This window comes from Meles meles, chromosome 1 (assembly GCF_922984935.1).
Source record: "Meles meles chromosome 1, mMelMel3.1 paternal haplotype, whole genome shotgun sequence".
Lineage (NCBI taxonomy): Eukaryota > Metazoa > Chordata > Mammalia > Carnivora > Mustelidae > Meles > Meles meles.
In genome coordinates this window covers 66,990,261-67,014,721 of record NC_060066.1, presented here as the reverse complement: position 1 = coordinate 67,014,721, position 24,461 = coordinate 66,990,261, and the positions used below count along the sequence as shown (strand labels likewise).

Genomic DNA, 24,461 nt, shown 5'->3' with positions numbered 1-24,461 from the left:
AACAGACTAAGCCACCCAGGCACCCATATATCATACATCTGTTAAAACACACAGAATGTGCAACACAAGGAGTGGATTCTAATGTAAACTATAGATTTTCATTAAAAATAATTTATACACATTGGCTGATTAATTGTAACAAGTGTGCCACACTAATGCAAGATGTTCACAATAAGAAAATCTATGTTGGGAAGGTGGAATATAAGGGGGTTTATAGGAACTCTCTAGCCTAATACATTATATACCTGTTTTCAGTAAACTTGCTTTTCTGCTTTGGTAATGTGATTTTTTTTCCTGGATTTATTATCATATATTTCGTTCAGTTTTCCATGATTGGTTTAGGAATAGTGTATATGGATTTTAATTATGTGATTGCCACATTTCAGGTGAGATGAATGGTACTTCTTTGAGAATACAAGAAATGTAATATTTGTAGTTTCTTCTGGTCCCCTAAACAGGCTCATAATTCACAGACACAGTCATTTACATATACACCATTTTTCTCTAAGAAAATAAAAGGGTATCTATCTTGCCTTCCCCTGAAGAAATGATAGAGGAGAAGCAAAAGGCCACCTCTAAACAAAGACCATTTTTGTTTAGAGATAGAATGATTAAAGAGTTCCAGTGCAATTCATTCATTCATTTGATCAACAAATATATATTTAACAAGACTGTATGCCAGATTCTGGAGAAGCTGTGGTGACACTGTCTTTTCCTTCAAGATACTGTGGTCCTGTAAAGAATTCCGTCAATTGATCTGGCAATTACAATGAACATAACGGATGCTATGATAAGGAAGAAGGACTGTGCTATGGATCTTGGCACTTAAGAATTCTGAAAGTACTCCTGCATGGCTGGGGTTCATTTGCCAAGGTGGGAGTGGCATGAAATAAACCCTGAGAGGCTGGGTCATAAATGACATTTGCCTTTATCCTGAGGGATTTGAAGTAGATTCAAACCCTTCTTGTATTCCAGGAAAAACTCTCTTGACCTCTTCTCTTACTCTTGATGACCATGGATGCAGTTCCTCAAATGCCCTCACCAACTTCATACAGGAACAATCTAAGAGTGCCTCACCCTTCTTGCTTCCTGACTCCACTTTTATCTGTGCAAACCTCTAAGCTTTCATGCAAGGGCACCATGCAAGTACAAGGTCCTATGAATGCCTTATGGAGCAATCCTTGACCACCTGGGGATAGGAAATAATGATTAAATGCTTCCCTCTTTCTTCCCCCAGGATAGTTCTGAGCTGTATTTCAAAAGACTACTCAGAAGGTCCTGTAGAAGAGAGCATCTAGTTTCCCACTGGAATGGTCAACTCTATTTTGTATTCTTGTATTGGTTTTCCCTTTTTCTCTGTTTCACTCCTTCTTCCCTCACTCTCCCCCCACCCCCAGGATCACATTACCTATATATTATCTTCACGTTAGCTATTGTCTCCTCTCTGCTTTCTAAGGAATCCAGGATAAGACACACAGGCAATGACATGAAAGACATATAATTTTTATAAATTTCATATATTATATATAGATATTGATAATAATAAGATACTATTATATATAATATATTATATATCTCATGTACATTTATATATATTAGAATGAAAACCTTGGAGGACACAAGAGAGGGTGTTCATAGAGGCAAGGGTAGAAGTTTTTACGGGGATGAGAGAAATAAGGTATAGCTTGAGGTTTATGAGGTTGGAGAGGATTTTTAAAGGGAGCTAAGCAGGCAGATGGTATCATGTAAGAATGATATTCTTCTGAGATTAACCATAGACAAAAACTGGCTGCTTATTTTGCAGGCATGGCTGTGTAAGGGCATATTTAGCCAGAGTGGCTCCACCTTGGTTGAACAGCCATTTTGTTGTTTATGCAGTAAAATTAAACTGACCCTGCCCCCGCCCCCTCCCCCCTCCCACGGGAACTTACTTAAAAGCAAGTCCAGGAAACCAGTAAAATATGGTTGACCAGTTCCAGCTAACAGAGCCCAAATACAAGGGTCGGTCCGATCAGGTGGCAATAACAGAGCCCGAATTTAGGGATGAGTCGGTCAAGTGGAGACATCCAATCAGTGGAGTATGCATATTGTCTCCCTAGCTACCAAGGAGTGTGGGCCCTGCCTTTTGGGCAACTTTTGGGCGCCAATTCTGACTAAGGAGATAGACTAGTTCAAATAGCTACTATGGGGTGAACTGTAATTCAATTAGCCACCCATGTGTGACCTACCATGACTGCAGCTTTCTCTGTGTGTTGCAATCTCATTGGCCACCTGTGTGTGGCCATGCTCAACCACATGGCCTTTGCTTTATAAAAGTTAGTCTGTGAGGCTGGGGGGTGGCCGCCCTCTCTGTAAGAGGTGGCCCTGAATGGTTGGTTTGATTCTCGATGCTTGGCACGAAATAAAGCTTTGCTTGACTTTCGCTTTGTATCAGTCTCACTCCTTTGATTACGGACCTAACAGCTGTAGGTCAAGTTTCCATAATGAGGAAAGTGATTATCCATTACATGTTAGATTACGGCTGTGAGGATGATTTGGGTTTGATCAAGCTAGTGTAGAAAGGACCACACTTTTAAGAACTTGAGAGTCTTCCCAAAGGAATCCTATTCAAACATTTATTTTGTTTGCTATGCCATGAACATTGTATCTAAAATTAAAATATGGCTGTGAAACTAAATTTTGTCCTTTCAGGTAATACACATTCTAAAATCCTAAAGTAATAAGTATTTTTAGAATTATTTCTTGTCCAAGACTCCTAATTATGCTTTATACAGCTCCAACATACCTATATCTTTATACTAGTATAGTCTAGAATCATCTATTATAGGCTAGAGTAGTAAAGGAAATGCCAGAATCAATTTTACTTATGAATAAAAAAGTCTGACTCCTAGAATTCTCTGTTTAACAAGATGGCCGTGCAATGAAGTAATCTTTCTTTTTTTTAGCCAGTGCTATTGTCTTTTGATGACTTCCACATCAAATCTGATTTATTACTTCACCTGGGCAAACACCAGTACCGGAATGGCAGGCAAGCTAAAATGATCTCTATCAGAAATACAAGCTGGGAACTCTTTTTTTTTAGAGAGACCATCTTGGGTTCTTCTGTCCAGGAGTTGTTCTTCTCTAATTCTGACCAAAGAAAACCTACTGTGCATTGTACTTTGGCTCTTTGAACTGTATAATAACAGATTCTAACCCGAACAAGTTCATGCATATGAAATAAACTTAATGGCTGGGCTAGTTTACCACTTAGCCTTTTCTCACTATCTTCTTTTTTCCCATCCCCTTTTTATTGGATGCTTCAACCTCATTACTATTTCAGGGAAAAACTGGGTCTTGTCCATCATTTTTGTTGTCGCTTTCTTTTTCCTGGCAGACAGAGCTTAAAGTTTCAATAGAGGAAGTGGGGAGGGATACAACACGTTCAGAGTTTATGAAAGACCTTATTTACCATCAAAGTGAAGGTTTCCAGATATGAGGGCCCTCTTTTCTTATGCTCTCAAGTCTTTGATAAGGAATTAAGAACTCCTGCCAGGGCTACAGAAGACACTGAGAGGTGCCTGGCAGAAGGCATTACATGGTGTTCTGAAGCTGTTTATTAATTACAAATGGTATTGAGGAATAATACACCGAGGAACAGAAGAATGGGGAGAAACTGTTAATATCATAATAATTTCTATGGGCACTTTTGAGAGACAATTGGATGTGCACACTTGAATATTTTTCTGTTAACGTCCTTGCACTTTTTTATTTTTTCAAAGCATGCCTTGCAGCTTCCTTTTAACAGAATTACTTATATTTATAACACTCTCCTACTCAATTATAATTCCTTAAAATGGTGGCTCTCAAATATTAGCAGGGCTAAGAATAATATGAAAACCCGTCAAAAGAGTTTAGGGCTTGCATCTCTGAGATTCTCCTTCAATACATCTAGGATGAGGCCCAGAAATGTTTAACAAGCCTCCATGTAATGGTCTGTGAAATACCTTCAGAAATATTTGCCTAGAGATCAAGTCTCTGTGGTCCTCAGGCCATAGGTCCATGCAATGCATGTAGAGTTACTCAATACACACGTTTGTAGATTCAAGGCAAATGGTTTGGGTAGGTAAAACCCCACTGGAGATTCAAGCTCAATATATTACTCTCAGAGATAAGGCTGAAGCTCTAGTGGGTTGTATATAAACTAATTATTTTTGATAAAAGGATAATGGCATAAACAGCTCTCAAACTTGGGGGGGGCAATTGGTTAGAAATATATATATATATATATATATATATATATATATATATATATATGTATATATTTATCTATAAGAGTGCCTGAATGGAAAGCGTGATTTATTTACTCACTTTTTATATTGGAGAAGGGTGGATGTAAGGAGGAAATGCATTCATTCCTTGTGGTACATTGTGTAAAGGCTAAACCATGTTTGATTTTCCCATTCATTGCTGGATGTGTGTTTCCTTTGTCCTCCCTTGTTTCTTTTGTTTATTGTTTACTAGGGGTTATGAGATCTGCTCTTTAATGCCCCTCCTCCTTTGTTCTTCTGCCACAAGGTGTGAAGCCATTTGCTTATTTGTCCTTTGCTCAGAGCTACCTGTAGATAGGCATGCACAAAACAAAGGAAAATCATATCTTGTCCATCAGCTCCTCACACATTCAAAAGCTGTGCCCTTAATAAAAGAAGAATATTTCACTCCCTCTTTGCTCTTTGAGGGATGTAGGGATTCATCATGCTCTGAAAAGATATCTCTGATAATTATTTTAATGTAAGTAATGTGGAAAATATCTTTTATTTTTAGAGTTTTGCTAATGCTTTCAACTATTGGAAAAAATTAACATGCTACTTTCTTTCATCAAAACCATTCACTCTTCAGTATATTTAAATGTCATTAGTGTGGAGTGCTTCAAGTTCTAAGTAGGAATAAAATGACACCGAAAAATCAATGTGGATAATATAAAGACAAAAATATATATGGATTATTCTGCTTGGAATTGTAAATGTTCAGTGCTCATTAGCTTCTGATTCTGTTTCCAAGTGAGAAAAGGCAATAAACATACACATTACAATCAGGACATGCTCTGTGTTTCTCTCCTTTTTCAAATCCTAAGAATATATCTGTATCTCTATACCTTTACGTGTATCTACACATCTTTTGATAACCACTCAATAACAGCTTTAGACAAAGCTGCTCATTTAGTGACACTGTGTTAAATCATAGCACCTCTTAGAAACAAAATTGGCACAAGTATTTTTGCCTGTGATTAAATTCACATACTATCTTGCTATTGAAAAAAAGTCATAGGCATGCAAAGCACCCCTCCAAAACAGCACAGTGCAAAGGGGGATGCTTATTCTATCTGGAGTCTGTTTGTTTGGGCCAGGGCTGTCATTTTCCCATAGTGTCTTCATTTATTATGCTAACTGACTTTCCAAGGGCAGGCAGGAGGGTATCTGCTCTGTGAATTATTCTCGGTTGGGGGGCTTTTAAAAGCAAACCTATTTTGTGCCCAAACAAAACCAAAAATCAATGTGTTTCTTTTCAAAGATGGGAGGGTTAATACCATGGTTGTTTTGTTCCCATCCAGTTATGTAACCTTGGGAACTTGTTTCTTTGCTTTCAGGATTTGTACAAAACACATTAAAGCTAAACAATAGGCGGGAGTCATAGAAGCAACCCTGGAGCTGTGTCTTGGAGTTCCTCCTCCTGGGTTTGGGAATCTCCAATTAGTTTTATCTCAAGTGCTGACTCCGTGTGTGTGTGTGCGCGTGTGTGTGCTTAGTTAGCCGGCATGCAACACACTTCCCCAGGGTTGTTTCCTTTTTCCTGAGATTTGGCGAAGGGTAAAGTGTCGGAGTCACATGGATACAAAGCATTTGATGAATGTCCAAGTCACCGCTGTGGCTGTCGGAGCTGCCTCTCCTCCAGCCCCGGCCGCGTGAGGCCGGAGCCACGGGGCTCAGCCTACAGGTCCCGGGCAGGAGCCCTCTCCTTGTCTGCTCAGAGCCTCGCGCCTCCCGCGCCGGAGTTCCAGCTAGCGCACTCTACTCTCCCAACACCCCAGCCTCTCCCCGGCATGTAAAGTCGCCCATGCCCCCTCCGACTTCTCAGAGGCAGCAACTTTCCCCTCTGGCCGGCGCGGGGCGGGGCACCAGTCGGCACCCGGCATAGCGCGCAGGACTGCAGCCCTGCGTCCCGCCGCCCACCTCGTGACCGACGAGAGCCGCGGGGATGCCAGCGCCGAGAGCGCCCAGGACCTGGAGAAACAGCTTCGCCTGCGCCTGTTGCATGCTCAGCGAGCTCCAGAAGACCGAGCGGGACTATGTGGGCACGCTGGAGTTCCTGGTGTTGGTGAGTGTGTCCCCGCGCGGCGAGGCAGGGAGTGGCGGGTGGCGCGGGGCGCGGATCCAGGAGAGGCCGCTGGAAGCGCGCGCGGCATTGTCTACTGGGGACGGGGTACTGCTCCCAGCGTCGCGGGACCATGAACCCGCGCACGGACACTATGCTCGCCCGCACGTGGACCCCGGGCGGGGCTGTTTCACGCCTGGACACGCAATGAGTTTGCCAGGGCCTTGGAGATAGGCGGGCTTGAAAAGTTAGCTCCAATGGGAGAAGGCTCTTGTCCCCGGAATCCCTGCTTACCCCATCTTTCCTCACTCTTTACCCCGTCCCCGGCTGCCTTATGTAATTTTTTTACCCTCTTCTCTTCCTCCCCTGGGATTTTAAGACTTTGGCTTGGTGATTAAAGTCAGTTTACCACATTCAGGCACATTTAGTTAAAAGAAAAAAAATCCTTGATTGCTTTAGAGCTTGAGTTCATTATTCAGATTAGATGGCAGCGAAGTCCCTTAGTTATAATAATCTTTGAAACATAGGATTCTGGCGGGGGCTAGAGAACTAGCAGCGGGGTTATGATCTCTAGCTGCTGTTGGCTATTAAAGCCACCTGTGGTGCTTACCGTGTTCTAGCTCTGCAGTCTCCTACCCCCATCCTCCATCCCGGGTTTAAATTTGTTCCCCGCTCAGCTTCTGGATTCTCTGTTCACACTGAGCCCAGGAGAGTAGTATAATAAAACTAGTGTCAAAAAACTTCAAGATTTCATAGAAAGAACTGGCAGGAACTTTGTTTCAAAGTTTCAGCTTGACGTATTGGAAGGCTGCTCTGGAAACGTTTCATTCATTTTAGAGCCAGAAGGGGCAAAACTGAGTGAAAGAAACTTCTGAGACATCACTCAGAAATTGAATTTTTTCTATTCATTGTTGCAAAGACAAAAGAGCATTGGCTCCTTTCCACCCAGATGCCTGGGAGAGCATAGGACTGAGGAGCTCTTAGCCTTTGCAATCTAACTCACATCTTCAAACCTTCTGCTCCTTCCACCTCCGTGTTGCGTGCCCTCGTGGTCCAAAGGGAAATGTTTCAAAGGCCAAAACTTTCCGCTCAGTGTTCTGTAAGATGTAAACTTTCTGCTTATAATTATGGTAGAGGAATTCACTTCTTTGCTATGTCAAGAAGGAGAGAACAATGTTTCAACACAGGTTGACTTCTGGTTGACTTCTCAAATTAAAATCAGTATACCTGAGCCCCTGGGGCCACATTCTTTGGAAATATTTAGATATTTGAGAATATATGTGTAATTGGTGATAAATTGGATTGTTGTACACTTCCATGCAGCAATGTTCTAAAAAGCATGTTTTTAAGATTTGACTTTTTTTTTACAAAGTTATTACAATATTATTGACTATATTCCCTATGTTGTATGTTTCTATGACATTTTATAATCAGAAGTGTGTACTTCTTAATCCTCTTCATCTATTTCACTTATCCTCCCACCCCCCTCCCTGCTGGCAACTGCTTGTTTGTTCTCTGTATTTATGAATCTGTTTTTCTTTGTTGTTGTTTGCTTGTTTTGTTTTTTAGATTCCACTGTAAATTAAATTATATGGTGTCTTTCTGTCTGACTTACTTCACTTGGCATACTACTATCTGTGTTGTCACAAATGGCCAGATTTAATGCTTTTTAATGTCTGAGTAATATTCCATTGTGAATTTCATATTCTATTCCATACGACATCTTCTAGATCAATTCATCTATAGATGGATGCATAAGTTGCTTACATACTGTAAATAATGCTGCAACAAACATAGGTGTACATATATCTTTTTGAGTTGATGTTTTCATTTTCCTCAGGCAAATGCCCAGAACTGGAGTTACGAATCATATGATACTTCTATTTTTAATTACTTGAGGAACTTCCATACTGTTTTCCAAAAGGGCCCCACAAATTTACATTACCACCAACAGTGCATGAGGGTTTCTTTTCCTCCATGTCTTTACCAGCACTTGTTATTTCTTGTTTTTTTTGATACTAGCCATTCTGACTGATGTGAGGTGGAGATTTGACTTTTAATAGCTTCAGATTTGCCTTTCATGAAACTTCATTGGTGACAAAGTTCTTTGACTTTTGAAAAATCTGAGCCACTTTTTAAACTGTATTAGTTACTTCTTTCTAGAGGTATATGAAAAAAGTACTGTGCAGAGTCCTGAATTGTAGAAATAGAGATCTAACCTAATCTACATCAAAAACTAATTTGTTGATCTTTATTTAATATATGCGTTTTTCCTCTAACCTTAGCACTTGATTATTAAAATTGAAAACTTATTGCTAGATAGAGTTGGGTAGGAAATTGTGGGAGGGGACACATGGGTGGCTCAGTTGGTTAAGCATCTGCCTTTGGCTCTGGTCATGATCCCAGGGTTCTGGGATTGAGCCCCACATTGGAGTCTTTGCTTAGCAGGGAGCCTGCTTCTCTCTCTGCCTGCTGCTTCCCCTGCTTATGATCTCTCTCTGACAAATAAATAAATAAAATCTTAAAAAAAAAAAAAAGAAATTGTGGGAGGTATAAAGTAAATTAATTATATGTCCCTATTTACAAGTAGTTCATTTAATGATTTCATTCTTCTTATTTCATTCAGAAATTATTGACTCTTCCACTTTTATTTTTCTTTGTCCATTATTTTGTGCACGTACATCCAGTACTTATGCACAAACATGTTCACACACACACAAACACACTAATTGGCCTGTCATCCTAAACAAAAGTTTACCCTGACTTCTTGTTAATCATAATCATTGAAAGCCTCAGATCTACTTGTAATACACTTTTAGATTTTTTCTGAGTATTTATTTTTTCATTATTATTTATAGTAACACTGACTATGCATGTATTATTACTTGTTCACCTTCTGTTGATGTAGTCAATCTAGTTCTAACTTTAACGTAAGGTAATAATATACCAAGCTTTAAAAATATTCAAACTCTTTGGCCTGGCAATTCTTTTTCTAGGAGTCCATCTTGAAGGACTGATCAGAAATGTAGACAAACCATAAAAGTGATTTTTAAAAAAAGTTAGCACTAGTATTAAATAAGGGGTACATTTGTTGTAAAAAATCTGGTAGTGCATTTCTAAGTCAAATGTAAATATTTGTTAGATTAGTCATTGTTTTAGATTTCTGTCATTGTTTCAGCCATTAACATGCAGGAAGGGTAACTCTTATTTTTATTATGAAGAGATAGAAAATGTATTTTTAGTTTTATCAAGAACATATTTTTGACTTACAAGCCCATAAATAATCAAACAAAATGGTATTTTTTCTCTTGATGAAATGATCATATGACCTGAAGGGGAAAATTTTTCATACTAAGATCTTTTATACTTCTTTTTCTTTTAAAGATTTTTTAAAAATTTTATTTGAGAGAGATAGAAAAAGAGCATGTGATCATGAACCAGGGGAGAGGCAGAGGGAGAAGAAAAAGGAGAAGCAGAGTCCCTGCTAAGGGGAGCCTGACTGGGGTTCTATTCTAGGACTCTGGGATTAAGACCTGAGCATTTAAGTCAGATGCTTAACTGACAGAGTCACCCAGGTACCCCTAAGATCTTTTATACTTCTAATTCCTTTCTGTTCTCATTTCCAACCCTTTCATTTTTTAAAGCGAGAACAACTTTCCCACCCCACAGATAGCTGGTATATAGAGTGATTCTCGCTTCCCATGGGATCTCTGGCTTCTTTTGTTTCTTACTAGCCCTTCTATCCTTTTGTATTCCCACTGGGCTTTCAGGGCTCCATTCCTTGAGGAAACTTCATAATCCTGTCCTCTCTGCTGTCCCCCCTACCCCATGCCAGGCTACAGTGCTCACTGCTTTGTAGTTTCTTCTTCCCTGCACCAAAGGAGGCTTATACATATATGTGTTTACTTTGGTCTCATTCTATTAGAATGTAAGCTTCTTGAGGACAGGCCGATATTTTACTTGTGTGTTTTTCCACAGAATTTTGTGCAGTGCTTGTGAAATCATAGGCCATACCAAGATCAGGATGTCTTCCCAGACCCATCTGAGTGAACAGAAGAAGGGCAGAGCAGGGCCAGCTTCATGGGTGTGCATGCTGTGCGCTTTGCTCTGGGCTTCGTACTCAGAAGGACCTGGAACTTGGTTTAGAGCTCTGATAACACTGTCTTGAAATTTGTGCTAGTTTTATCTTTGAACTTGTGTTTTACAAGTGAAGTCCATTGGGATAGTAGTGTGAGTAGAGCTAATATATATATGAAAGAAAGAGAAAAGCTTTATATTTTAATAGCTCTTTTTTTAAAGACTTTATTTGACAGAGAGAGACAATGAGAGAGGGAACACAAGCACAGGGAGAGGGAGAGGGAGAAGCAGGCTTCCTGCTGAGCAGGGAGCCCAATGCAGGGCTCAATCCCCTGACCCTGGGATCATGACCTGAGCTGAAGGCAGAGGCTTAACCAACTGAGCCACCCAGGTGCCCCTATTTCAGTATCTTTAATAACACATTTCCCCCTGCTTTTTGAGCAAAAGACCTCACACTTTTATTTTGCACTGGGCCTGGAAAATCTTGTCGACACATTTCACTCTGGCATTGTGGCCGGTTGGCTATGAACAATTTTTGTCTAAAATGGGACACTTCTGAGGGTGAAAGGGAGTGTTATTAATAATTACACTGGGAAACAGATGTAACCCTGGAGTGTTCCTGGCAAATCAGAATGTGCTGTTCTTCCATTGCGGGCACATGAGTTACATGTCTTGTCATAAACAAAAGATTTTGAAGTTTGTTACCTGCCTAGGCGCTGACCTCAGATAGCCCAGAATCTGAGTCCTGTCTCTAATTTACTAGTTAACTTTGGACACATTCCTAAACCTTTCAAGCCCCATTTTCTTCATCTGTAAAATGGGGAACCAATAGCATTTCTCAAGGTTGCTGTAAGGATGAGATGATGGATGCTTTGGGCTCTGCCCAGTCCCTGACTTACAGGAGTGCCCTATATATGGTTACTGTTATTTCTTCTGATGCTACAGTTGCTACACAGAGGTACCCATACTGGTCAGCCTTAGTGTCTAATTTTTGCATGGGTGATATTCCTCTTTACACTTTCTGTCTCTGAGTCTCTTCTTTACTTCTTCCCCCAGTGTTTCCCCTTCTTTTCATGCAGTCCTTATTCCCATGATATTCTTATTTTTTAAAAGATTTTATTTATTTACTTGTCAGAGAGAGAGAGCGAGTGAGCGCACACACAAGCAGGGGGAGTGGTAGGCAGAGGGAGAAGCAGACTCCCTGTCGAGCAGGGAGCCCAGTGTGGGACTTGAACCCTGGAATCATGACCTGAGCCAAAGGCAGACACTTAACCAACTGAGCCACCCAGGTGTGCCCCATGATATTCTTATACATACTCTGTTGACTTAAGACTGCAAGAACACTTTGCAGTCTATAAAACAACAACCATAGTTAGTATGCCATTTTACAGTTTATAGTAAATAATTGCATATTTATTATCTGATTTGGGTTAATATATATGCCTCTTACTCTTTCAAATGGTGCTCCCTAGAGTTCCAGGGTTCTGTGGTTTGGCTTCAGGATTCTGTGGTTTGGCCCTCATAGAGGGTGAGCAGGAACTGAATTGGATGGTTTCAGGCTTTCCACTCAATCTCTCCTAGCACAGCCCCACCTTCTTCTGATTTGTGCCTTTGCTAAAGCAGTTAGAAAGCCTCTTACCTAGATAGTAAACTCCAAGAGAACAGGAGTGGTGCATTTTTCTCTTAGGTACAGTTTTCTTGGCCTAAATATAGTGGTGTGTAAATAGGTACACAGGGAAACAAACAAATCAAACAAAAGCAAACACAAAGTTTGAATGAGTCCAAAAACAACTTCCTTCAGTCACGATCTAACTTTTTCCAGGCAAGGATAAACGAATTCAACACATTACCTTTAGGTTTGTGCTATCCCGGCTGAATTGTGTGATCGTCAAATTCATATGCTGCCATCCTAACCCTCAGTATACAAATAATTACAATGCCATGTGGGCGAGGCAATGATAGAGTAATAAGCAAAGTTGCATGGAGGCATTAAGGGGCCCCTTCAGTCCAGGGTCAAGGGAAGTTTTGGGAAAGAGGTGACGGATAGCTTCTGAGGGATGAGGAGAATATGCCAGACTGGGAAGACAGCTAACTATCCATCCAGAAAGAGCAGCGTGTTCCCTGTGATCTTCATATGACATTTTGGGGCTGCTGGCATGACGGTGCATAGGCGATGCTGACAATTCTTTGTTGACGGAGACTGATAAGTTCTACATGCTTTTTGGATACTTTTGGGTATTGGTAGGAGGTGAAGTAAGTTCAGTCTAGTTTGAGAAGGATTGTGTGTTTAAGAATTCTTTCTCCCTTTCTTTCTTTCTCTCTATTTTTATTATTTATTTGAGAGAGAGAATGAGAGAGGAAGAGAGAGAGAGAGTATGAGGAGGGGAGAAGCAGACTCCCTGTTGAGCAGGAAGCCCGATGCTGGACTCGATCCTGGGACTCCATGATCATGACCTGAGCTGAAGACAGTCTCTTAACAAGCTGAGCCACCCAGATGCCCCAAGAATTCTTTTTTTATTTTTATTTTTTAAGATTTTATTAATCTATGTAAAAGAGAGAGTGGGGGAGAGAACATGAGCAGGGGGAGGACAGAGGGAGAAACAGACTCTCCACTGAGCATGACCTGAGCCAAAGGCAGACACAACTGAGTCACCCAGGCACCCCTAATTGAAGAATCCTGACTTTAACTAAAAGTAGTAGGAAATCAATTGTGAGGGGACACCTACTGTCCTGTTAGTAATAAACAAATTTGAGAGCTCCAAAGTTGGCACCGGAAAGGGATGTCTTGTGGGATAAAGTTACTAGGCCAAGATTTCCTGAATCACTGTCTCTGAATTTCACCTTGGGATTCCTTCTCTCTGTTCCCTATGTCTACGACCTCTCTGGTCCTCAGCAATCCACTTAAGCATACAGAGAAGACCTTTCCTTGCTTCTCTTAATCTGGGACATGTTATAATCTTCAAAACATTATTCTTGAGTAGGGACGAACAGAGGCCAGTAATCCTAGAAACAACATGAAACACAAACATAGTCCAACTTGTATAATAGAGATTCCTGCTCCTAACCAAGTGACCTTTCAGGGCCGGAGACTCGGACCTATTTTTATCTTAAGCCCCAATGTAGTTCCTAACTGACCCCCTGGCTGGGCACTACTCCTGGGCTGACTTGGGGGAGTGCTTTGTTTTCTAAACATTAACTTGAACATGTATGTATGGGGATGGCCTCAGGACACTGCCCTTAGGATGTCTTGAGTCTCGTAGTGAATACACCTTAGTTCATTCATAATTCAGATATTTGGAATATTAATCATTATGGCCAGAGCCTACTCCCTATACAGAGGAATGTATTTTTAGTCTTATGGTTTCATCTGCATAGTTGTACCTTATTATAATGCTATTAATATAAGAATAGTATCTACTGAGATTAGCTTTGTTTCTCAGCAAGAGAATTCTGTCAGTAGGATTGAGGAATGAAGACTGGAGTCTGGTTCCCATTGGGAGCTTCTGCCATTGCATTGGTCCAGGTAAGAAATGTGGAATGTCTGATTTAAGACAGAATCAATGAAGAAGATAAACAAACCAAAACAGAATAAAACCCAAAACAAACCACAAACAGGAAAACAAGCACCCACCAACTAGGAGACATCCTTGGTTGGAACTTTTGGTAGGTGTGTTCATTCAGAAGTGGAGGTTTCTGTAGAAGGGAGAACATTGTGTGGAACTTCAGCCTGTAGTTTGAAAACAAGATGAATACAAGGGACAGAAGAGCATTGGGACGAGGAAAAAGGTGAATTTGGTTTTGGACTCGCTGGGCTGCAAATTCTGCTGTTTTTGAAGATATGAATATGAAAGTTAAGAAAGAATTTGGGGGGCACCTGGGTGGCTCAGTGGTTTAAGCGTCTGCCTTCGGCTCAGGTCATGATCCCAGGGTCCTGGGATAGAGCCCCACGTCGGGCTCTCTGCCCAGCAGGGAGCCTGCTTCCTTTCCTCTCTCTCTGCCTGCCTCTCTGCGTACTTGTGATCTCTGTCTGTCAAATAAATAAATAAAATCTTTAAAAAAAAAGAAAAAAAGAGAAAGAAATTGGGGCAAAAATTAGAGTTCTAGAAATTAACTTATCATATTTTTTTGAAGTCATCAGGTGGATGAGATGCCCTAAGGGGATGAACTTGAGGAAAAAAGCCATATAGACACAGGGTAGGTTGTTGGAAAGCCAGCATTTGAAGGATGGAGGAAGAAGTAGATTGCATGGGTGACCCAGACTGAGCCATCAAAGGTTGAAACAGAGAACCAGGAAAGAGTGATCTCTTGAAATCCAAGGAAGGACCTAGTAGTACCCAGGAGAAAGTCTTCCTTAGAACTTTTGAGAAGTAGGTTTTGGGAAGACTGAAAAGGCCCCTGGATTTGGCAATTAAATGCCTATCATTGGGCTTTAGTTCAGGAGTGTGTGAGCAGAAGACTGACAGACAATGAGCTGAGACCCCAGTGGAAGGTGAGGGATGAAGACCAGTGGAAAAACTATACTGAGACTTTGTCAGTAAATGCAAGGGGAGAAGTAGGTTAGTAACAGAAGCAGGTGATTTTGTCGAGGGATGTTTGAGGAACTGCCATGTCACTAGGAGATAAAGAAGATCCTTGGCAAGATTCACTGCCACGAAACACCCACAACAACACATCGTTGCATGTGTTGCACACTGTAATGCCAAGAGTGGGCCAGCTGTCTTGGATACTTTTAAATTTCTGCTGCTTCTCTAGTGTAGCATGTGAGGAACTGCTGGGGTGGCCTTTGTGCCTCCTTTTGCACACTCACCAGCATCCTGCTGGGACAGTAGGGTGCGGTGCATGGTACAGAGCATGGGTTTAGGGAATCTGATGACCTGGGTTAAACTCCTGGCACTGAAACTTACAAACTGTGTGTAACTTTGGGCAAATTACATAGCCTCTTTATGCTTGGTTTCATATTTGGAAAATACATTTAATAATATCTCACAGGCTGGCCTCAAGTTCAAATCAGCTTCTGTAGGTATAGTCCTGATAGGTAGTAAGGCTTTCCTCTTTTTCCTTTCTCTTCCTGCCTCACAGACAGAGTCTGGTGGTTGTTGAGGCTACCTAGCCTGCTTCTGGGCCCTTTCTCTTCCAGCCTGGAAGCATACTGGAGGTTTTAATAGATAAGTTTTAATAGAAAGGTCCTGAGGAGGCTGGAGGGGCCTTCAGGATTGCTGGTGAGGTGTGGTCTTCGAGGAGGAGAGGGAGTGGTAAGGGTGTGGGAGATGCGGGTTGGGAGTGTGTGGAAGGTGCAGAGTAGTTTGCCTCTGGGAGGAACGAAGGATACAATGCCTAGAGTTATTTTAGAGGAGAGGGGAGTTGGAGGTTTCTGCCTGGTGACCTTTACTTTTCTATGAAATTGAACTATTGTTTTCTTTGTGTTCTGTTTTGTTTGTTTTTGCTGAGAGTAAGGCCTATGAAGACAGTGGTAAAGATTTGAAACATACACTTTCAAGAACAGTAAGGGGAACTGAACTCAGGCATCTGAGGTTGGATGTCTGACTGTCTTTGTGTAATCATTCTTTTATTTATTTATTTATTTTAAAGATTTTATTTATTTGACAGAGAGAGATCACAAGTAGGCAGAGAGACAGGCAGAGAGAGAGAGATAGAGAGGAAACAGGCTCCCTGCTGAGCAGAGAGCCCAATGTGGGACTCGATCCCAGGACCCTGAGATCATGACCTGAGCCGAAGGCAGCGGCTTAACCCACTGAGCCACTCAGGCACCCTCTTTTATTTATTTTTGCTATGATTTTTAACAATTTTATTTATTTATTTGAAAGTCGGGGGGGGAGAGAGCATGAGCGGTGGGGGGAGAGATAGAGGGAGAGGGAGAAGTAGGTTCTTCTGCTAAGCAGGGAGCTCAACGAGGGTAGAGGGGGGAATGACTCAATCCTAGGACCCTAGGATCATGGGATCATGACTGAGCCAGAGCCAAAGGCAGAAGCTGTTTAACTGAATGAACCACCCAAGCACCCCGTGCGTATTCTTTTAAAAGTGACTTTCTTAATGCAACATATAAATTTAGAAGTCAAAATAGAGAAGTAGCTTCACCTGATTTCTTATATTATGACTAGGTTCAAATCTTGGAAATAATGACATAATCATTTTTTTAAACCATGACACAAATTGTGTAGAACTTCTGTATTATTACATTTAATGCACACAGCAATTACTATGCACATTCTTTTGAAAAGGAACATTGATTTATCTGACAACATTTTGATAACATTACATTTTTTTCTCAGTACTGTCTTTTAGCATTGTTCTGTTGAGTGTTCTCTTATTATATACCTGGTTTATACTTTAATTCCAAATAAAATTGTTATATTTGAGTTTTGAGTACAATTAGTTTAACCTAAAAATAGTTGTTTCTGTTTACATGAATTCTTTAAAATTATTATCTATAATATTTACTTTTCATAATAGATGAATTTTTATTCTCAGTGTATTGTAATTGCATTAGCTATATTAAAATCAAGATTTCTTTGACTTATTATATTATTGCCTCAAACAATAACAAATTCAAAATCACCCCTTAATAAATGTTTCTTTGCTTAAAACTATTGTTGGGCCAATTTTCAAATGGTGTTCAGTATATTCATTCAAATCCTGAGACATCTTATAAAAACTTTTTTTCAATTTTTTCCCATTCTCTGAACAATCATTGAATTTTATCCAAGAATTCAATGATTGTAATTTTAAGAAAATTGATATGTTAAGTTGAGGTTATGGTTTTTAAACATCTCTAGTTAGTATAGATAACTTCAGACTTTGATTCCATGCATAAATTTGTAGTATTCTAGCCTTACCATATAGCTAAGCATACTGTACAAAAAAGGACCTGTGTTGTTGGAGAGTAGCTAAGCCAAGGACTTTATGTTCTGTCATCAATGTGAAATGAGTATTTTCCATTAAAAGACAACCCCTTCACTTGGAAAGGTTAAATGGTATAATACTTAAGAAATGACGGCATCAGGTTAAATTTAGAATACTGACATAAAAATATTCTCTGGGTTAATAGCAAAAATACAGTAATATAGAATATGAATGAGTAAACATTTTTATTTATTTTAAAACTTTGTTTCTCTGGTCACTCATTTTTATTTATTTTAAAACTTTGTTTCTCTGGGAGAGTCGCCTAAGAGTTGATGTCTGTGTTTGACTTTGCTTTGCTACTTTTGTTATTTTAATTATCTATTGAAGTTGTCTTCTTGACAGTAGAAGAGGCTTTATAGATGGTGACACATTTTCAGTGATTGTGCAAGAAATGTGGATGTTTTCCTTTGCTGCCTGGTAATGCTTCACCTTGGCCTCGCTTTCATGCTCCTTTGGTTTCTAGTTTTTTTCTTGTTTGAGACTATTGCCCCAAAGAAACAAATCTTAGGATTCCAGAAATAACATCTCCCATTCCAAAGTTTTTTTTTTTTTTTTTCTGTCAGTAGCACTTGGGGGAGAGCTATGGAAAGACATTTTATCATCTAGATGTTAGTCCCATACTTGCATATTCCAAGATTGCTTTAATAGTTCATTATTTCCCCAGAACTAAAATTATGGAAGGAAAGGGAATTTTCATTTTCTACACTGTGTATCTGTGTGTTGGCTTTTGTGTGACTTTAATATATTTTTATATGTTATGTAGGAATATTTTTGTATTCATATATTTATTCTACTAAAAATTTTTGAATATTTTAAACACTTTATGCCAGGTTTTCTAGTATCTCTTGAATAATGAGATGTCTGGCAGAGATTTCTAATCGCTCCCAATGTCCAATATTCTTTTCTTCCATAGTGATAAAAGTTTTAGCTCAGGCCATGATTATCTAACTTAAGATTGCTTGTCTCAGCCTCCCTTGCTGTTAAGTGTGGCCCTATGAATAGGGTCTGGGCAGTGGGTTGTGAGCAGAAGTGGCATGGGTAACTTCCAAGGTGTACCTTGATAATGGAGGAGTATGCACTCTCTCCCTTCTCCCTGGGTGGTGTGAGGATGTGATGGTAGGAAATGAGGCAGCCATTTTCGACAATGATTTCATTGAAATGGAGTCACATGTTGAGGATAACAGAACAACAAAACAGAAAGAGTTAGACTGTTTTACTAAAACAGTCTAACTGGTATCCTGTCAAAAATGGGCCTGTAAAAATAAGTCAGTATTTACTTAACTCTGCCCTAACATCATCTTTTTTGACATTTTTACATTGTGCTTCCAATTTTTCACTGATTTATGCAAATTATTAATGAATTGGCAAACTTTAATCGATTTTTCTGCCTTTGTCTTAACTGAGTAATCCTAACGTTTTAAATTTATTTCTAGCTTTTCTTTAATGAAAGTTCACCAGTGATTTCCCTGGATTACACTAAAACTACACTCTCTTTTGCTCTTGGTAAACTTTCTTTTTTTGTTGTTAGAAAAAGAACAGTATATTTATTTATTTTTTTTTAAAGATTTTATTTATTTATTTGACAGATGGAGATCACAAGTAGGCAGAGAGAGGAGGAAGCAGGCTCCCTGCTGAGCAGAGAGCCCAATGCAGGGCTCGATCCCAGGACCCTGATATCATGACCTGAGCCAAAGGCAGGGGCCTAACCCACTGAGCCACCCAGGCGCCCCAAGAACAGTATTATTTTTAACCTATGTTTCTATTTTTTTTTTCCTGAAGGCCAGGTGTTGTGTGTTTGTTGTGTATATTTATAAGAACATTTGTTCAGCTGCTTTGACTGAGGTTAAACAACAGTAGTTTAAACAACAAGGATTGTTTGTGACTATGAAAGCCGTATGTAATCAACATGGCTTTTTGTGTGTGCGTTCTGTCTTGGAGCTCTGGTTATTTAATTTTTCAATTCGATTGCCTAACAGTATTTCAGAGGAGTAAGCAGCTTGGCTCTGTCAGGTCATTGAGTATCCCATTCCTTCTATCGTATTGCTCCACCATCCCCTAGGACCCATTAAATCAAAGTCTATAGGAGAGAAAGCCAGGCATCAGTATTTTAGATAGTTTCTCCAGGTGGTTCCAATGTGCAGAAGGTTGGAGAACCAATACACGAGGGTCTTCTTGTCCATAGGGGTCGAAGCTGGCTTACAGACCCCTTTCTCATTCCAGCTCTAAGGGGACAGAGGCAAATTCCACACATCACTTTCACTCTCATCCCCTTGGCCAGAACGTCATTACATGGCTGAACCAGCTGCAGGGGAGACTGGAATAGTGCTATCTAGTTGGGTAGCCATGTATACGGCTGAAATTTGGGAAGTTCTGCACTAATATAAAGAAGTAGAAAATAAATATTGAGGAGCAAGCTATAAAACTTAGGCTCCAGTGAAACATTAGGATTGGTTCTTTTTTTTTTTAAGACTTTATTTATTTATTTGACAGAGACACAGGGAGAGAGGGAACACAAGAAGGAGGGACGGGAGAGGGAGAAGCAGGCTTCCAGCTGAGCAGGGAGCACGATGTGGGGCTCAGTCCTAGGACCCTGGGATCATGACCTGAGCTGAAGGCAGATGCTTAATGACTGAGCCACCCAGGTGCCCCTAGGCTTGGATCTCAGAAAATCATAAAAATTAATTCTTGGGTTCCTTTACTATAAGAGTCTGTTCTACTTAACATATAATTTGGATTATTTCCCCCTAAACTAATATATTCTTGTCCACATAGAAATCTATCTAATATTTTATCTATCTCTTCACATATGTTTGTAAGAGCAATGTAAAGGGTTTTTTTTTGTTTGTTTGTTTTTGTTTGGTTTTCGTGGTTTTTATTTTTGTTTTTGTTGTTTTATTTTCCCATTGGTCTTCACTACAGGAAGAATGAAGAGAGGATTTGGAAATTTTGTAATTTACATGTTTGTAATTAAACATGTTTTTTTTCCTGAAGTCTCAAACAAATGATAAAACTGTCCCAGGAAAATCTGGAGATCATTTAATATGTCTTTGTTGTATGTCAGGCACTGGATATTCATGTATAACTCACAACTCCTTTCAAGGCTTGTATCATTTTAACAAATACCTAAGTATAGTCTGGTTGGTTCCTCAGTGAGAGAGGGGGGATTCTGAGCCAATCCATTGTGCAGCTATTCCAAGAGGTTCTGCTGGTATTTACTGGCCCAGGCATTTCTAGATTGTGGGAGCACTGTGATTAATCAGGACTCAGAAAACCAAGGCAGATGTTGGGATCAGGGCGCAGAACTTGTTGACTCCGGAAGTACACAGAAGCTAGAAGTCAGGAAGGGACAGTAGTTCATTTCAGGCAAAGGAACAAGAGCAAAGGAGCAACAAGAATCGCCTGGTCAATCCAAGACAGGGGTCAGAGCCAGGCAAGCACTCAGGAGCCAACAATTACCCAGAAGTCAAGAGTTTCCAGGATAGAAATGAGGAAATGCAATGAATCATTTAAAAATAGACAACCTTAGTTCTCCTGTTGGATATCTGTTAGTGTACATCATTGCTAAGGGTGATTTCAGTGTGGATCATTTTGGATCTCTATGTGCTTAATTACTTACTACTTACTCTTGGTTTTATGTGTTGAAAGTGGCTCATGGGTGTCCTCTATATGATTAAATCATATGCTATTTGAAACAGGGATAAAGTACACACACGCACACGCACACACAGACACACATCCTCACTCTTCAAAATGTATGTATTGTTTTGCATTCAGTGGATATTGTATAATTGGCGTTGGTAGAAAGCATTAATGTAATTAAAACACAGAGAAAGTGAACTATAATTCAAATGATTGTTATTCCTGGAAGTTCTCTATTTGCCAGGACTACTTCTTTTGATGGGATAGACGAGGGAGAGGAACAGGCATTGTGGTAATCCCAGAATGACGTTTGATAAATAAGCCATGGTCTATAGGTGGGGCCATTTTTCTTAGCTTCTAGCAAGGACAGTTAGCACAGCTGTGTAATCTTAGAATCCAGAAGGGAATCATGCTATGGATAGATGAATATAGCTTTCAAATAAAATATGAGAAGTTGATGTTTCTCATGTATATTTTGAAATAATAATTCTCACATATAAATTGTACCTTCTCTGTATGGTGAAATTTTCTGAGGATAGCAAATATTCTTTGGGCTTTAGGGCTGTTTTTTTTTTTTAATTATTTTATATTTAAAATTGACTTAATTATAAGGAATTTAATGATTTATATTATCAGAAAAAATTTTTTTTATTTGTTTATTTTCAGCATAACAGTGCTCATTGTTTTTGCACCACACCCAGTGCTCCATGCAGTACGTGCCCTCCCTATTACCCACCACCTGGTTCCTCAACCTCTTACACCCCCGCCCCTTCAAAACCCTCTGGTTGTTTTTCAGAGTCCATAGTCTCTCATGGTTCATCTCCCCTTCCAGTTTCCCTCAACTCCCTCTCCTCTCCATCTCCCCATGTCCTCCGTGTTCTTTGTTATGCTCCACAAATAAGTGAGACCATATGATACTTGACTCTCTCTGCTTGACTTATTTCGTTCAGCATTTCTCTTCCAGTCCCATCCATGTTGCTACAAAAGTTGGGTATTCATCCTTTCTGATGGAGGCATAATACTCCATTGTGTATATGGACCACATCTTCCTTATCCATTCATCCGTTGAAGGGCATCTTGGTTCTTTCCACAGTTTGGCGACCATGGCCATTGCTGCAATAAACATTGGGGTACAGATGGCTCTTCTTTTCACTACATCTGTATCTTTGGGGTAAATACCCAGCAGTGCAATTGCAGGGTCATAGGGAAGCTCTATTCTTAATTTCTTGAGATTATCAGAAAATTTGAAAGTTTAGTTGATAACTTCAATAGATTCTTAATTTTAAACATTCACATTTCTATAGTTGAGTATTTGGTCCAGATTCAACTTTAATGGCATCAGAAAAATATATGCAAACCTAAATGAGAGGTCCAGGAAGTCAGCCAGGATATTTGAATAAAATCTTAAAAAAGAAAAAGTCTGCTAACTAGACTTAAAGAGAAAATTATAGCTTTACTATATTGTATTATATATTCTTTCTACAAACCATTTCTTTTCCAGCTTGTCAGTATTAAAGTTCCAATTATTCTGATAGTCTAGAATTTTATTTTCTAGAATTTAATTTTTGCCAAGTGAAATCTGTAGTAATTTTGTAATAAGTAAAGACAGAACTAAGCAATCAGTAAAAAAAAAAAAAAAAAAAAAGGAATGGAATTGGAGTGATTTTTAAATTTATTTCAAAACCAACTTACATGTGAAAAACCTTTTAACAGTGCAATTTATGTCTCAGGTCAATTTAAAAAATACCTCTTTTAGGGGCGCCTGGGTAGCTCAGTGGGTTAAAGCCTCTGCCTTTGGCTCAGTTCATGATCCCAGGGTCCTGGGATCCAGCCCCGCATGGGGCTCTCTGCTCAGCAGGAAGCCTGCTTCCTTCTCTCTCTGCCTGCCTCTCTGCCTGCTTGTGATCTCTGTCTCTGTCAAAAAATAAATAAATAAATAATCTTTTAAAAAAAAACACCTTTTTTATACTAGGCCTTATGATTTAGTCTCTTCAATAATTGTTTTAAAAGCATAAGGTTCAGGTGTTTTGATTTTTTTTTTTAAGATTTTATTTATTTATTTGACAGAGAGAGACACAGCAAGAGAGGGAAGAGAAGCCTGGGGAGTGGGAGAGGGAGAAGCAGGCTTCCCGCTGAGCAGGGAACCTGATACGATGTGGGGCTTGATTCCAGGACCCTGGGATTATGACCTGAGCTGAAGGCAGATGCTTAACGACTGAGCCACCCAGGCACCCTTGATTCCTTTTTTAAAGACTTATTTATTTATTTGAGAGAGGGAAAGAGAGAATCTTAAGCAGACTCCCCACTGAGCACAGAGCCTGATTCCAGGATCAGTGGAGACCACCCCTGCCGAAATGAAGAGTCAGATGCCTAAGTGACAGAGCCACCCAGGCACCCCCAGATATATTTTTTTTAAGATTTTATTTATCCATCTGAGAGCAAGAGAAAGTGAGAGAGGGAGAGAGCATGAGTGGAGTGAGGAGCAGAGAAAGCAGCAGATTCCTAGCTGAGCAGGTAGCCCCATGTGGGGCTTGATCCTGGGACTCCAGAATCATGACCTGAGCCGAAGGCAGACACTTAACCAACTGAGCCACACAGGCCCACCAATTTTGATTCTTAATATTCCAGGGCATATTCATTAAGCACGTATTGCATGCCAATCACTGTTCTAGGCTGGGAGGAGGAGTTAAAAATCCCCTGTTTCATGGAGCTCCCTTTCTTTCTTTCTTTCTTTTTTTTTTTTTAAAGATTTTATTTATTTGATATATATAGAGAGATCACAAGTAGATAGAGAGGCAGGTAGAGAGAGAGGGGGAAGCAGGCTCCCTGCTGAGCAGAGAGCCCGATGCGGGGCTCGATCCCAGGACCCTGAGATCATGACCTCAGCCGAAGGCAGAGGCTTAACCCACTGAGCCACCCAGGTGCCCCTGGAGCTCCCTTTCTAAAACAGTAGATACAAGATAAATGAGTGAACTATTTGGTATATTAGCTAGTTTAAATGGCAATGAGAATGAGTGAAGCAGATGGAGAATAAAAATCTGTGTATGTTTTTACATTTTATATAGGTTGGAAATTCAGAAAGTCACTCCTCTCTGCAAGGCTCTAAGAATATTGGGAGAGGGGGAGCGGGCTATGGACATTGGGGAGGGGAGGCGAACCATAAGAGACTATGGACTCTGAAAAACAACCTGAGGGTTTTGAAGGGTCAGGGGTGGGAGGTTGGGGGAACAGGTGGTGGGTGATGGGGAGGGCACGTTTTGCATGGAGCACTGGGTGTTGTGCAAAAAGAATGAATACTGTTACGCTGAAAAAATTAATAAAAAGGGAAAAAAAATAACTTTTTTATTTTTGTTTTTTGACACTCTTAACTCAGGCAGTACCTAAGAGGAAAGTGCTACTCAGGTCTCTTGTTCAGCTCTTCAGTATGATTATAATCTAATGATGAAATTAATTTTAAAAAAAATTTTTTTTAA

The 24,461-nt window shown here is 40.0% G+C and overlaps 1 pseudogene; it reads left to right on the top strand.

The window, feature by feature from the left end:
- The first annotated feature begins 1,961 nt into the window (after positions 1 to 1,961).
- LOC123945313 overlaps positions 1,962 to 24,461 on the top strand; it is a 98,267-nt pseudogene continuing 75,767 nt past the window's right edge.